A 12,090-nucleotide genomic window follows, 5' to 3' on the forward strand; every position below is an offset into this window, starting at 1 on the left:
CCATCTGTTATTTGCTTACAGGGAGGTACCCCAAGAGTCTACAGGTTTCTCGCCCTTTGAGTTATTGTATGGTCGCAAAGTGCGGGAACCCCTAGATTTAGTTAGGGGAGAATGGGAAGGGGGGCTACATGCCCCTGAGACTTCTGTGGTGGAGTATGTTCTGAGATTCAGGGACAGGATGCAGACATTGACTGGGCTGGTACATGACAACCTCACAGCAGCACAGTCCAAGCAGAAGTACTGGTATGATCACAATGCAAGGGACCGGGTCTATGAAGTGGGACAGAAGGTAATGGTTCTGAACCCCATCAGGCAGAATATGTTGCAGGCTGCCTGGGAGGGTCCCTTCCCCATTTTGCAGTGCCTAGAACCCACCACATATGTAGTTGCCCTTGATAAGAAAGGTCAGAGGCAGAGACAGTACCACATTAATATGGCATACTATGACCCTGAGAAGGTGGTACTCAGTGTATGCAGTGCACCAGAGGAAGGGCTAGGTAGTGATCCCCTACTGGACCTAGTGGAGGAAGCTAAGAGCCAGGGATCCCTTCAGGATGTGGAGATCAATCCACAGCTCTTAGCTGCAAAGAAAAGGAAGCTAAATGAGGAAATAGGCCCCTTCAGTGCCCCCTTTACCTGGTAATGCAGGGCCTGTGGTGTCAAGAAGAGAAATAGATGGTTAAGGGAGACAGATCTATCAGCCTGGATAGGCAAGATCTCTCTGTCCCCATCTTAAGGGGGAGGTGTCAGGCCCAAGGCCTGATTATGGAAACATACATGTGTTTTTATTGTATCTGTGTATAACCTAAGACCTGGGGGTGAGAGGTCATTCAGACTGTGGGTTTGTGTATTGCATTTTATTGGGGGTCTGGTTGTTTGGTTTCTCCTTTGAAGTCATGCACTCTGGTCCCATCATATAATCAAACAGATAAGGGGTCAGGAAGAGAGAAGACTCCCTGGTGGGATCAGAGGGGAGGGGGAAATGGAGTCTACCTCCCAAGAAAGCAGATATGATATTTCAACAATGCTAGACTAAAAGTTGGGTGTTCAAGGCTGTGCAACAAGCTGACAAGAGCTGGACTCTGACTCACTGAAGGATGGCTATACCCTCATGCTGTAAGAACTTCATTTTTGTTTTCTGAACTTGTCTTTCTAAACTCTTTTATATATTGTTATACCTGTATGTCATTTGTTCCTGTATTTTTATATATTTAGCACTGTGATACCTTTTATCAGATTAAATGTTTAATTAATCATCTCTGGTCTTTGATCTCTAAATATATGAGCTCACCTTTCTGAAGGCAGCTCTGGTGGAAACACGTTTATCTAAGGGTTAATTTGGTGACTTGCTGGGACTACCCAGAGGTCTGGCGGCTTTAACCCTTGCACCATCACACTCTCTGTAGCGTCTCGGCTGGACCGATATGGTGTGATCGTGACACCAGAGAAGAGAGTTGATCTTGAGTCTCGCTTTAGAACTCTGTATAAAATTGATCCTAATGGGAAAATCCATCAAAAGTAGACCTTCCAGTGGCCAAGCTTGCCATTTAGGAAGTTTTCCCCGCAAAGATGCCATGGACAGAAAAGCGGATACTTTACTAAAAAAAAAGACCTACAGTGGGGCAAAAAAAGTATTTAGTCAGCCACCATTTGTGCAAGTTCTCCCACTTAAAAAGATGAGAGAGGCCTGTCATTTTCATCATAGGTATACCTCAACTATGAGAGACATAATGAGAAAAAAATCCATAACATCACATTGTCTGATTATTAAAGAATTTATTTGCAAATTGGGGTGGAAAATAAGTATTTGGTCACCTACAAACAAGCAAGATTTCTGGCTCTCATAGAACTGTAACTTTTTCTTGAAGAGTCTCCTCTGTCCAGAGGCGTAACGTGGGGGGGGCCGGCCAGAGCATATAAAAACTAATACTGTATATTAAAAACCAGGGGTCCCCCAGCTGTCGTGAAACTACAACTCCCAGCATGCCCGGACCAGCAAAGGCATGCTGGGAGTTGTAGATTTGCAAACATCTGGAAGGCCACAGTTTGGAGACCACTATACAGTGGTGACCAAGCTGTAGCCCTACAGATGTTGCAAAACTATAACTCCAAGCATGCCCAGACTGCCCAGGCATGCTGGGAGTTGTATTTCTGTAACATCTGGCCCTTCAGATGTTGCAGAACTACAACTCCCAGCATGCCTGGACAGTCTCAGCATGCTGGGAGTTGTAGTTCTGCAACATCTGGAAGAGCACAGTTTGGAGACCACTATACAGTGGTGTCCAAACTGCAGCGCTCCAAATGTTGCAAAACTACAACTCCCAGCATGCTGGGCAGTCTGAGCATGCTTGGAGTTGTAGTTTTGGAACTGGAGGGCTACAGTTTGGACACCACTACACAGTGGACTCCAAACTATTCTCCTCCAGTTGTTGCATAACTTCAACTCCCAACATGCCCTTCGGCTGTCTGGGCATGCTGGGAGCTGTAGTTTTGAAAAAGCTGGAAATACACACTGGTTGGGAAAAATTGTCTGTTTCTTAACTCAGTGTTTCCCAACTCGTGTGCCTCCAACTGTTGCAAAACTATAACTTCCAGCATACATGTACAGCCAAAGGGCATGCCGGAGGTTGTAGTAGTATGCATCCAGCTGTTGCATAACTACAAGTCCCAGCATGCCAATTAGCTGTCACTATATGCTGAGAATTGTAGTTTTTGCAACAGCTGAAGGCACACTGGTTGCAAAACAGAGTTTGTTACCTAACTCAGTGTTTTGTAACAATGCGCTTCCAGCTGTTGAAAACTACAACTCCCAGCATGCCCTTTGGCTGCCGTACATGCTGGGAGTTGTACTTATGCAACAGCTGGAGGCACACTGGTTGCGAAACTTTGAGTTTCGTAACAAACTCTGTGTTTTGCAACCAGTTTGCCTCCAGCTGTTGCATAACTGCAACCCCCAGCATGCATGGACAGCAAAGGGAAATAGTTTTGCAACAGCTGGAGGTTCCCCCCCCCATGTGAATGTACATTCACACAGGCAGGGGTTTACAGTGAGTTTCTCGCTGCAAGTTTGAGAAGCAGCAAATTTTCAGCTGCAGCTCAAACTCCCAGCGGAAAACTCTCTGTGAACCCACGCATGTGTGGATGTACCCTAACAACACTACACTACACTACACTAAATAAAAAGTAAAACACTACATATACACATACTCCTACACCGTTACCTCCCCCCAATAAAAATTAGAAATGTCTGGTACGGCACGGTTTCTAAAACGGAGCCTACAGCTGTTGCACTTTCAGTGTTGCTGGACAGCCATTGACTGTCCAGGCATGCTGGGAGTTTTGCAACAACTGGAGGCACCCTGTTTGGGAAACACTGCCGTAGGGTAATTTTGGTATCGGAGGCAATTCAAATTCTTGCATCCGGGTCCGTCCCTATGCAAATCCCTAATTTAGGCCTCAAATGCGCATGGAGCGGTCTCACTTCAGAGCCCTGTCGTATTTCAAGGCAACAGTTTAGGGCCACAAATGGGGTATTTCCGTACTCAGGAAAAATTGCCTAAAATTTTTTTTTTGGGGGGGGGGGGGGGGGGGCTTTTTATCCTTTTACCCCTTATGACAAGGTAAAATTGGGGTCTACTCAAGCATGTTATTGTAAAAAAAAAAAAAAAAAATTCACAAGGAGGAAAAAAAGACCCCCAAAATTTGTAACGCAATTTCTCCTGAGTATGGAAATACCCCATATGTAGACGTAAAATGCTCTGCAGACACACAAGGCTCAGGTATGAGATCACCATGTACATTTGAGGTGATTTGCACAGGGGTGGCTGTGATTTGCACAGCCCACTGTTCCAAAGATCTGTCAAAGGCCAGTGGGTGTTAATGCTCACTGCACCCCTTATTAAATTCTGTGAGGGATGAAGTTTCCAAATTGGGGTCACAAAGGGGGGTCCACAGTTCTGGCACCACAGGGGGCTTTGTAAACACACATGGCCCCGACTTCTATTCTAAACAAATTCTCTCTCCAAAAGCCCAATGGCGCTGTTACGCCGAGCGCTCCGGGTCCCCGCTACTCCCCGGAGCGCTCGCAACATTCTCGCAATTGCAGCGCCCCGGTCAGACCTGCTGACCGGGTGCGCTGCGATACCTCTCCCAGCCGGGATGCGATTCGCTATGCGGCAGGCGCCCGCTCGCGATGCGCATCCCGGCTCCCGTACCTGACTCGCTCTCCGTCGGTCTTGTCCGGGCGCGCGCGGCGCGCGCCGGGTCTCTGCGATTTAAAGGGCCAGTGTGCCGCTGATTGGCGCCTGGTTCTAATTAGTGAATTCACCTGTGCACTTCCCTATATAACCTCACTTCCCCTTCCCTTCCTTGCCGGATCTTGTTGCCATCGTGCCAGTGAAAGCGTTTCCCAGTGTGTTCCTAGCCTGTGTTCCAGACCTCCTGCCGTTGCCCCTGACTACGATCCTTGCTGCCTGCCCCGACCTTCTGCTACGTCCGACCTTGCTCTTGTCTACTCCCTTGTACCGTGCCTATCTTCAGCAGTCAGAGAGGTTGAGCCGTTGCTAGTGGATACGACCTGGTTGCTACCGCCGCTGCAAGACCATCCCGCTTTGCGGCGGGCTCTGGTGAAAACCAGTAGCAGCTTAGAACCGGTCCACTAGCACGGTCCACGCCAATCCCTCTCTGGCACAGAGGATCCACCTCCTGCCAGCCGAATCGTGACAGGCGCTCCTCTCTTCTGAGCATTGTAGTTTGCCTGCAGAGCACTTTACATCCACATATGGGGTATTTCCATACTCAAAAGAAACAGGGTTAAAAATTTTGGAAGGTATTTTCTCCTATTTACCCTTGTGAAAATAAAATTAGGGTAACACCAGCATTTTAGTGAAAAAAATCCAATTTTTCATTTTCATGTCCAACTTTACCGGAAATTTGTCAAACACCTGTGGCTCACTGTACCCCTTGTTACATTCCTTGAGGGGTGTTGTTTCCCAAATAGTATGCCATATGGGGCTTTTATTTTGCTGTTCTGGCACCAAATGGGACTCCTCCTCTTCTGGGCATTGTGGTGCGCCCGCAGCGCACTTGACGTCCACACATGGGGTATTTCCATATGGGGTTACAAATTTGGGGGGCATTTTCTCCTATTACCCCTTGTAAAAATGTAAAATTTGGGGGGGAAATGCATTTTAGTTAAAGTTGGATGTGTAAATGAATTATTTTTTTTAATGAAAAGTCATCAAACACTTGTGGGGTGTTAAGGCTCACTGTTCCTACCCTTGCTACGTTCCTTGAGGGGTGTAGTTTCCAAAATAGTACGCCATGTGTTTTTTTTTTGCTGTTCTGGCACCATAGGGGCTTCCTAAATGTGACATGCCCCCTAAAAACCATTTCAGAAAAACTCACTCTTCAAAATCCCACTGTCGCTCCTTCCCTTCTGAGCCCTCTAGTGCACCCACAGAACACTTCACATACACATTAGGTATTTCCTTACTCGAGAGAAATTTGGTTACAAATTTTAGGAAGATTTCTCTCCTTTTACCCCTTGTAAAAATTCAAAAACCGGGTCTACAAGAACATGTGAGTGTAAAACAATTAAGCTTTTGAACCTTCTTCCCTTTGCTGCTAATCCTGTGAAACACCAAAAGGGTTAACACACTTTCTGAATGTCATTTTGAATACTTTGAGGGGTACAGTTTTTATAATGGGGTAATTTATGGGGTATTTCTAATATAAAGGCCCTTCAAATCCACTTCAAAACTGAACTGGTCCCTGAAAAATTCAGATTTTTAAAATTTTGTGAAAAATTGGAAAATTGCTGCTGAACTTTGAAGCCCTCTGAAGTTTTCCAAAAGTAAAAACATGTCAACTTTATGTTGCAAACATAAAGTAGACATATTGTATATGTGAATCAATATATAATTTATTTGGGATGTCCATTTTCCTTATAAGCAGAGAGTTTCAAAGTAAAAAAAAAAAAAAAAGAAAGCAAAATCTTCAAAATGATGCAAGTATCGACAAAAACTTACCACTAAAAAAGTAGAATATGTAGCGAAAAACTATCTTGGAAAAAGAATGAAAAGTAAAAGCATTCCAGAATTATTAATGCTTAACCCCTTAACGACCACGGACGTAAATGTATGACCTGGTTTGGCAGGACTTCCCACACCAGGACGTACATTTACGTCTTGTATATGACCGCGAGCATCGGAACGGTGCTCGCGTCATACACGGCAGGTTCCGGCTGCTACTAGCAGCCGGGGACCCGCCAGTAATGGCCAACATCCGCGATCACGCAGATGTCCGCCATTAACCCCTCAGATGCCGTGATCAATACAGATTGCGGCAGTGCGGTACTTGAATGGATAATCGGATCGCCCGCAGTGCTGCCGCGGCGATCCGATCATCCAGCATGGCGGCCGGAGGTCCCCTCACCTGGCTCCGTCCCGTCTCCCGGGGTCTTCTGCTCTGGTCTGAGATCGAGCAGACCAGAGCAGAAGATCACTGATAATACTGATCAGTGCTGTGTCGTATACATAGCACTGAACAGTATTAGAAATCAAAGGATTGCTATAGATAACCCCCTATGGGGACAAAAAAGTGTAAATTTTTTTAAAATAAACATATTTGGTATCGACGCATGCGTAAATGTCCGTACTATCAAAATATAATGTTAATTATCCCGTACGGTGAATGGTGTAAACGTAAAAAATTAAAAAATTCCAAAAATGCACCTTTTTTGTCACATTTTATTTTAAAAAAATTTATAAATGATCTAAAAGTTTTATATATGCAAATGTGGTATTGATAAAAGCACCGATGACGGCGCAAAAAATTAGCCCTCATACCGCCCTATACATGGAAAAATGAAAAAGTTATAGGTGGTCAAAATAGGGCGATTTTAGATCACTGATTTTGTACAAAAAGTTTTCAATTTTTTTTAAGCAGTACAAAAATATAAAAGTATCTAGCCATGGGTATCATTTTAATCGTATTGACCCACAGAATAAAGAACACAGCAATTTTTACCGTAACTTGTATTGTGGGGGAAAAAAACCTCCAAAATGCGCAAAATTGTGGTCTTCATTTAAATTTCCTCCCTAAAAATTTTTTAAGGGGGTTCGCTGTACATTTTATGTTAAAATGAGAGGTTTCATTACAAAGTACAATTGGTCACGCAAATAACAAGCCCTTATATGGGTCTGTAGATGGAAATATAAAGGAGTTATGGCGAGGAGGAAAAAACGAAAATGCAAAAATAAATTGGCCTGGTCCTTAAGGGGTTAAAGTGACAGTGGTCAGATGTGCAAAAAATGCTCGGGTCCTTAAGGTGAAAATGGGCTGAGTCCTTAAGGGGTTAAAATGGTGTTGTGCATTGGTCTTTAAAATAAACATGTTTTTGGCAGACATGGCAAAATTAGGCATTGGAAAAGCAAACACACAATGGCCCCTTTCCACAATAACAATGTGCCAACATTAAAATATTAGCTGTCACTTACTTAATAGACATGGGCAAAAAAGAAGGTTTTGTTAACGTGGATTGTTCTGCCTGCATTTGTGAGGCACATTCACAGCCCCTTTATGTTCACGTAATCTCTAGGATTGTGTTGACACCTCAACAATACCACTCGACTGATGTAGCTGACAGCTCCCACTAGTGACATGGCTCTAACAATTAGAAACAAGCTTTTGTAGGATGAGTTGTACCTAGCACCAGGCTTGAAAATATACCAAAGCTAATAGAAAGGTAAAAAGGAGCATGACTTAGACATTTTAAAACAGCAGGGGTTGGGAAGGATAATGAAAAGAATGAGTACGATAAGTATTGCTGAGTAATACCCAAAGTGTACACAACCATCTAATTAGCTCATTGTTCAAAGGACACAAAGAATTTTACATCTTAAACTAATCAAAGAAAAATAATGTAGATTATGCATCTTTTACTGCTGTTCTTTATCTTCTACACAAACTTTATCATTTCAGCTCTAATTTAATAAGTATTAATCCTAGGTAACATTAAAACAGTTAAGCAGTGATCACATTAAAGTTTGTTATTTTGTGTGTGAGATTTCTTTTATTTTTTAAAACAAGAATGCCATATTTGGAGTCTGGAAGTAATTCCCCCCCCCCCCCCCCCCCCCCTTAGTATGGGGCAATTGGCAATAGCCTCGTAAGGTTTTTTTTGTCAACGATCAGTGATTACTTAAGTTTAATTCTTACATAAACAACAAGGGGAGAGAGTAGCCGAGCACTGCAGGTCTTAAAACAATGTAAATCATAAAAGGCAGACAGAGTGCAAGCTGTAATCCTTCCACAGGGGTACTAGATGTCCCAAATCAGCAGGCAGATTTTGAACAAATCATTAAAAAAGAGCAAAGGGACACATCACTCACCAAACCATATGGTGGATGAATCTTAGTCTTCATTGCAACTCCATGGAACACAGCACAGGAAACAAAAACACAGCTAGTTTGAAGGGATGAGTGAAGGTGCAGAGACATGTACGAGTTGCAATAAAGACTAAAGATTCATCCACCATATAGTTCAGTGAGTGCTAGGTCCTTTTCCTCTGAGATTTTGTTCCTAACTGGTCACTGTTTCAAACAAATGATCACCTTTTGATAGGCTTATAGAGACTTTACAAATATGATAGAAGTCGATCTCTAGCAGCAGGAGACTTGTAGGTGGGACTTAGTTGATGCTATGTGTAGGAGAAATACTGGAATGTGTAAATGCAAAATGATAGCATCCTTCTCCTCCAGAGTGGCTGAAAGGTAAATCAAAGTATCACCCACAAAGCTCTGGGCAGCTTTGTCATCGATTCATTGCCTAGACTAGGGTTGCTTGTCATCAGCTGTTCCCTGCATAGCTCACAGCTGCTTTTGCCATGTTATCCTGTTCCTTTTTTGCTTACATAGCACTTAAGCCCAGTGCCAACAACCTCTATTTGCCATCTATAGTGCAGTTCTCTAAATCATCCCCCAGTAGAGTGTCAGCCTGTTTAGTCCAGTGCACTTTCTCCAGCTCAAATGCATTCTTCTATAAGAACAGGTATGCTTTAACCCCCTAGGGGCAATGAATGTAAATGTACGCCCTGGTACTTAAAAGGAAAACTGTCAGCCAGTTCACCCACACTAAACCTTATACACTGGCTTATAGTGTGGGTGAACAGGAGTCCAATGAGGGGTCACTTACTAAAATATACTGCTCAAAAAAATAAAGAGAACACTAAGATAACATCCTCGATCTGAATGAATGAACTAATCGTATGAAATACTTTCGTCTTTACAAAGTTGAATGTGCTGACAACAAAATCACACAAAAATGATCAATGGAAGTCAAATTTATCAACCCATAGAGGTCTGGATATGGAGTCACACTCAAAATCAAAGTGGAAAACCACACTACAGGCTCATCCAACTTTGATGTAATGTCCTTAAAACAAGTCAAAATGAGGCTCGTGTGTGTGTGTCCTCCACGTGCCCGTATGACCTCCCTACAATGCCTGGGCATGCTCCTGATATGGTGGCGGATGGTCTCCTGAGGGATGTCCTCCCTGACCTGGACTAAAGCATCCGCCAACTCCTGGACAGTCTGTGGTGCAACGTGGCATTGATGGATGGAGCGAGACATGATGTCCCAGATGTGCTCAAATCGGATTAAGGTCTGGGGATCGGGTGGGGCAGTCCATAGCATCAATGCCTTCTCCTTTCTCTGACACACTACAGCCACGAGGTCTAGCATTGTCTTGCATTAGGAGGAACCTAAGGCTAACAGCACCAGCATATGGTCTCACGAGGGGTCTGAGGATCTCATCTCGGTAACTTATGGCAGTCAGGCTACCTCTGGCAAGCACATGGAGGTCTGTGCAGCCTCCCTCAAAGCATTACTGACCCACCGTGGAACCGGTCATGCTGGAGGATGTTGCAGGCAGAACGTTCTCCACTGCGTCTCCAGACTCTGTCACATGTGCTCAGTGTGAACCTGCTTTCATCTGTGAAGAGCACAGGGCACCAGTGGTGAGTTTGCCAATCTTGGTGTTCTCTGGCAAATGCCAAACGTCCTGCACGGTCTTGGGCTGTAAGCAGAACCCCCATTTGTGGCCTGCTGGAGGTCATTTTGCAGGGCTCTAGCAGTGCTCCTCCTTGCACAAAGGTGCAGGTAGCAGTCTTGCTGCTGGGTTGTTGCCCTCCTACGGCCTCCTCCACGTCTCCTGATGTACTGGCCTGTCTTCTGGTAGCGTCTCCATGCTCTGGACACTACGCTGACAAACACAGCAAACCTTCTTGCTACAGCTCGCATTGATGTGCCATCCTGGATGAACTGAACTACCTAAGCCACTTGTGTGGGTTGTAGACTCCATCTCATGCTACCACTAGAGTGAAAGCACCGCAAGCATTCAAAAGTGACCAAAACATCAGCCAGGAAGCATAGGAACTGAGAAGTGGTCTGTGGTCACCACCTGGAGAACCACTACTTTATTGGGAGTGCCTTCCTAATTGCCTATAATTTCCACCTGTTGCCTGTTCCATTTCCACAACAGCATGTGAAATGGATTGTCAATCAGTGTTTCTTCCTGAGTGGACAGTGTGATTTCACAGAAGTGTGATTGAATTGGCGTTACATTGTGTTGTTTAAGTGTTCCCTTTATTTTTTTGAACAGTGTATGTCCAAAGAGATATGTCCTGAGATATGTCCCCCAGAAGATCCACTGCTGAATTCACTGAATCGCGCAGTGGGGCGGGGCTTCGTCGGCTTAATTTACATATTTATTGTCTGACTTTACATCCTAGTGAAGTGGAGTCACCAAGTCCCTCCCCCTGCAAAGTCTCCCCCACTGCGCTGGATCCTTGGCTAATAGTGTGCGGCACTGATCGCGGTACAGCGCTATTAACCCTTTAGACGCGGCGTTCAAAGTTGAGTGGGCTGTTCGGGTCTGCCGCGGCAAAATTGTGGCGTCCCGAACAGCTGGAGGACACAAGGAGGGTCCCTACCTTCCTCATGTGTATCGGATCGCCGAATGACTGCTCAGTGCCTGAGATCCAGGCATGAGCAGTCAAGCGGCAGAATCATTGATCAATGTTATCCTATGGGATAACAATAATCAATGTAAAAGATCAGTGTGTGCAGTGTTATATCCCCCTTTTGGAGATATAACATTGCAAAAAAAAAAAAAAAAAAAAAAATTAATAAAGTTTAAATCGCCCCCCTTTTCCCATAAAAAAAAAAAATGTAGTGTAAATAAAAATGTGGCATCGCCGCGTGCTGAAATGTCCAAAATATAAAAATATATTGTTAATTAAACCGCACAGTCAATGGCGTATGAGCAAAAAAATATCAAAAAAGTCAAAAATTTACAAAATGGTGTTTTTTCTTCAATTTTGTAGCACAATGATTTTTCTTTCCATTTTGTCCTAGATTTTTGGGTAAAATTACTGATGTCATTACAAAGTAGGATTGGTGGCACAAAAAATAAGCCATAATATGGATTTTTAGGTGCAAAATTGAAAGAGTTATGATTTTTTTAAGGTAAGGGGGGAAAAAAATGAAACTGAAGAAACTGAAAAACCCCTGGTCCTTAACCCATTCAGGACGGAGCCCATTTTGGCCTTAAGGACCGGAGCGTTTTTTGCACATCTGACCACTGTCACTTTAAACATTAATAACTCTGGGATGCTTTTAGTTATCATTCTGATTCCGAGATTGTTTTTTCGTGACATATTCTACTTTAACATAGTGGTAAATTTTTGTCGATACTTGCATCCTTTCTTGGTGAAAAATCCGTAAATTTGATGAAAAATTTGAAAATGTATCATTTTTCTAACTCTGAAGCTCTCTGCTTGTAAGGAAAATGGATATTACGAATACATTTTTTTTTGGTTCACAAATACAATATGTCTACTTTATGTTTGCATCATAAAATTGACGTGTATTTACTTTTGGAAGACACCAGAGGGCTTCAACGGTCAGCAGCAATTTTCCGATTTTTCACAAAATTTTCAAACTCAGTATTTTTCAGGGACCAGTTCAGGTTTGAAGTGGATTTGAAGGGTCTTCATATTAGAAATACCCCATAAATGACCCCATTAT

The sequence above is a fragment of the Hyla sarda genome, chromosome 5 (genome assembly GCF_029499605.1).
Source record: "Hyla sarda isolate aHylSar1 chromosome 5, aHylSar1.hap1, whole genome shotgun sequence".
Lineage (NCBI taxonomy): Eukaryota > Metazoa > Chordata > Amphibia > Anura > Hylidae > Hyla > Hyla sarda.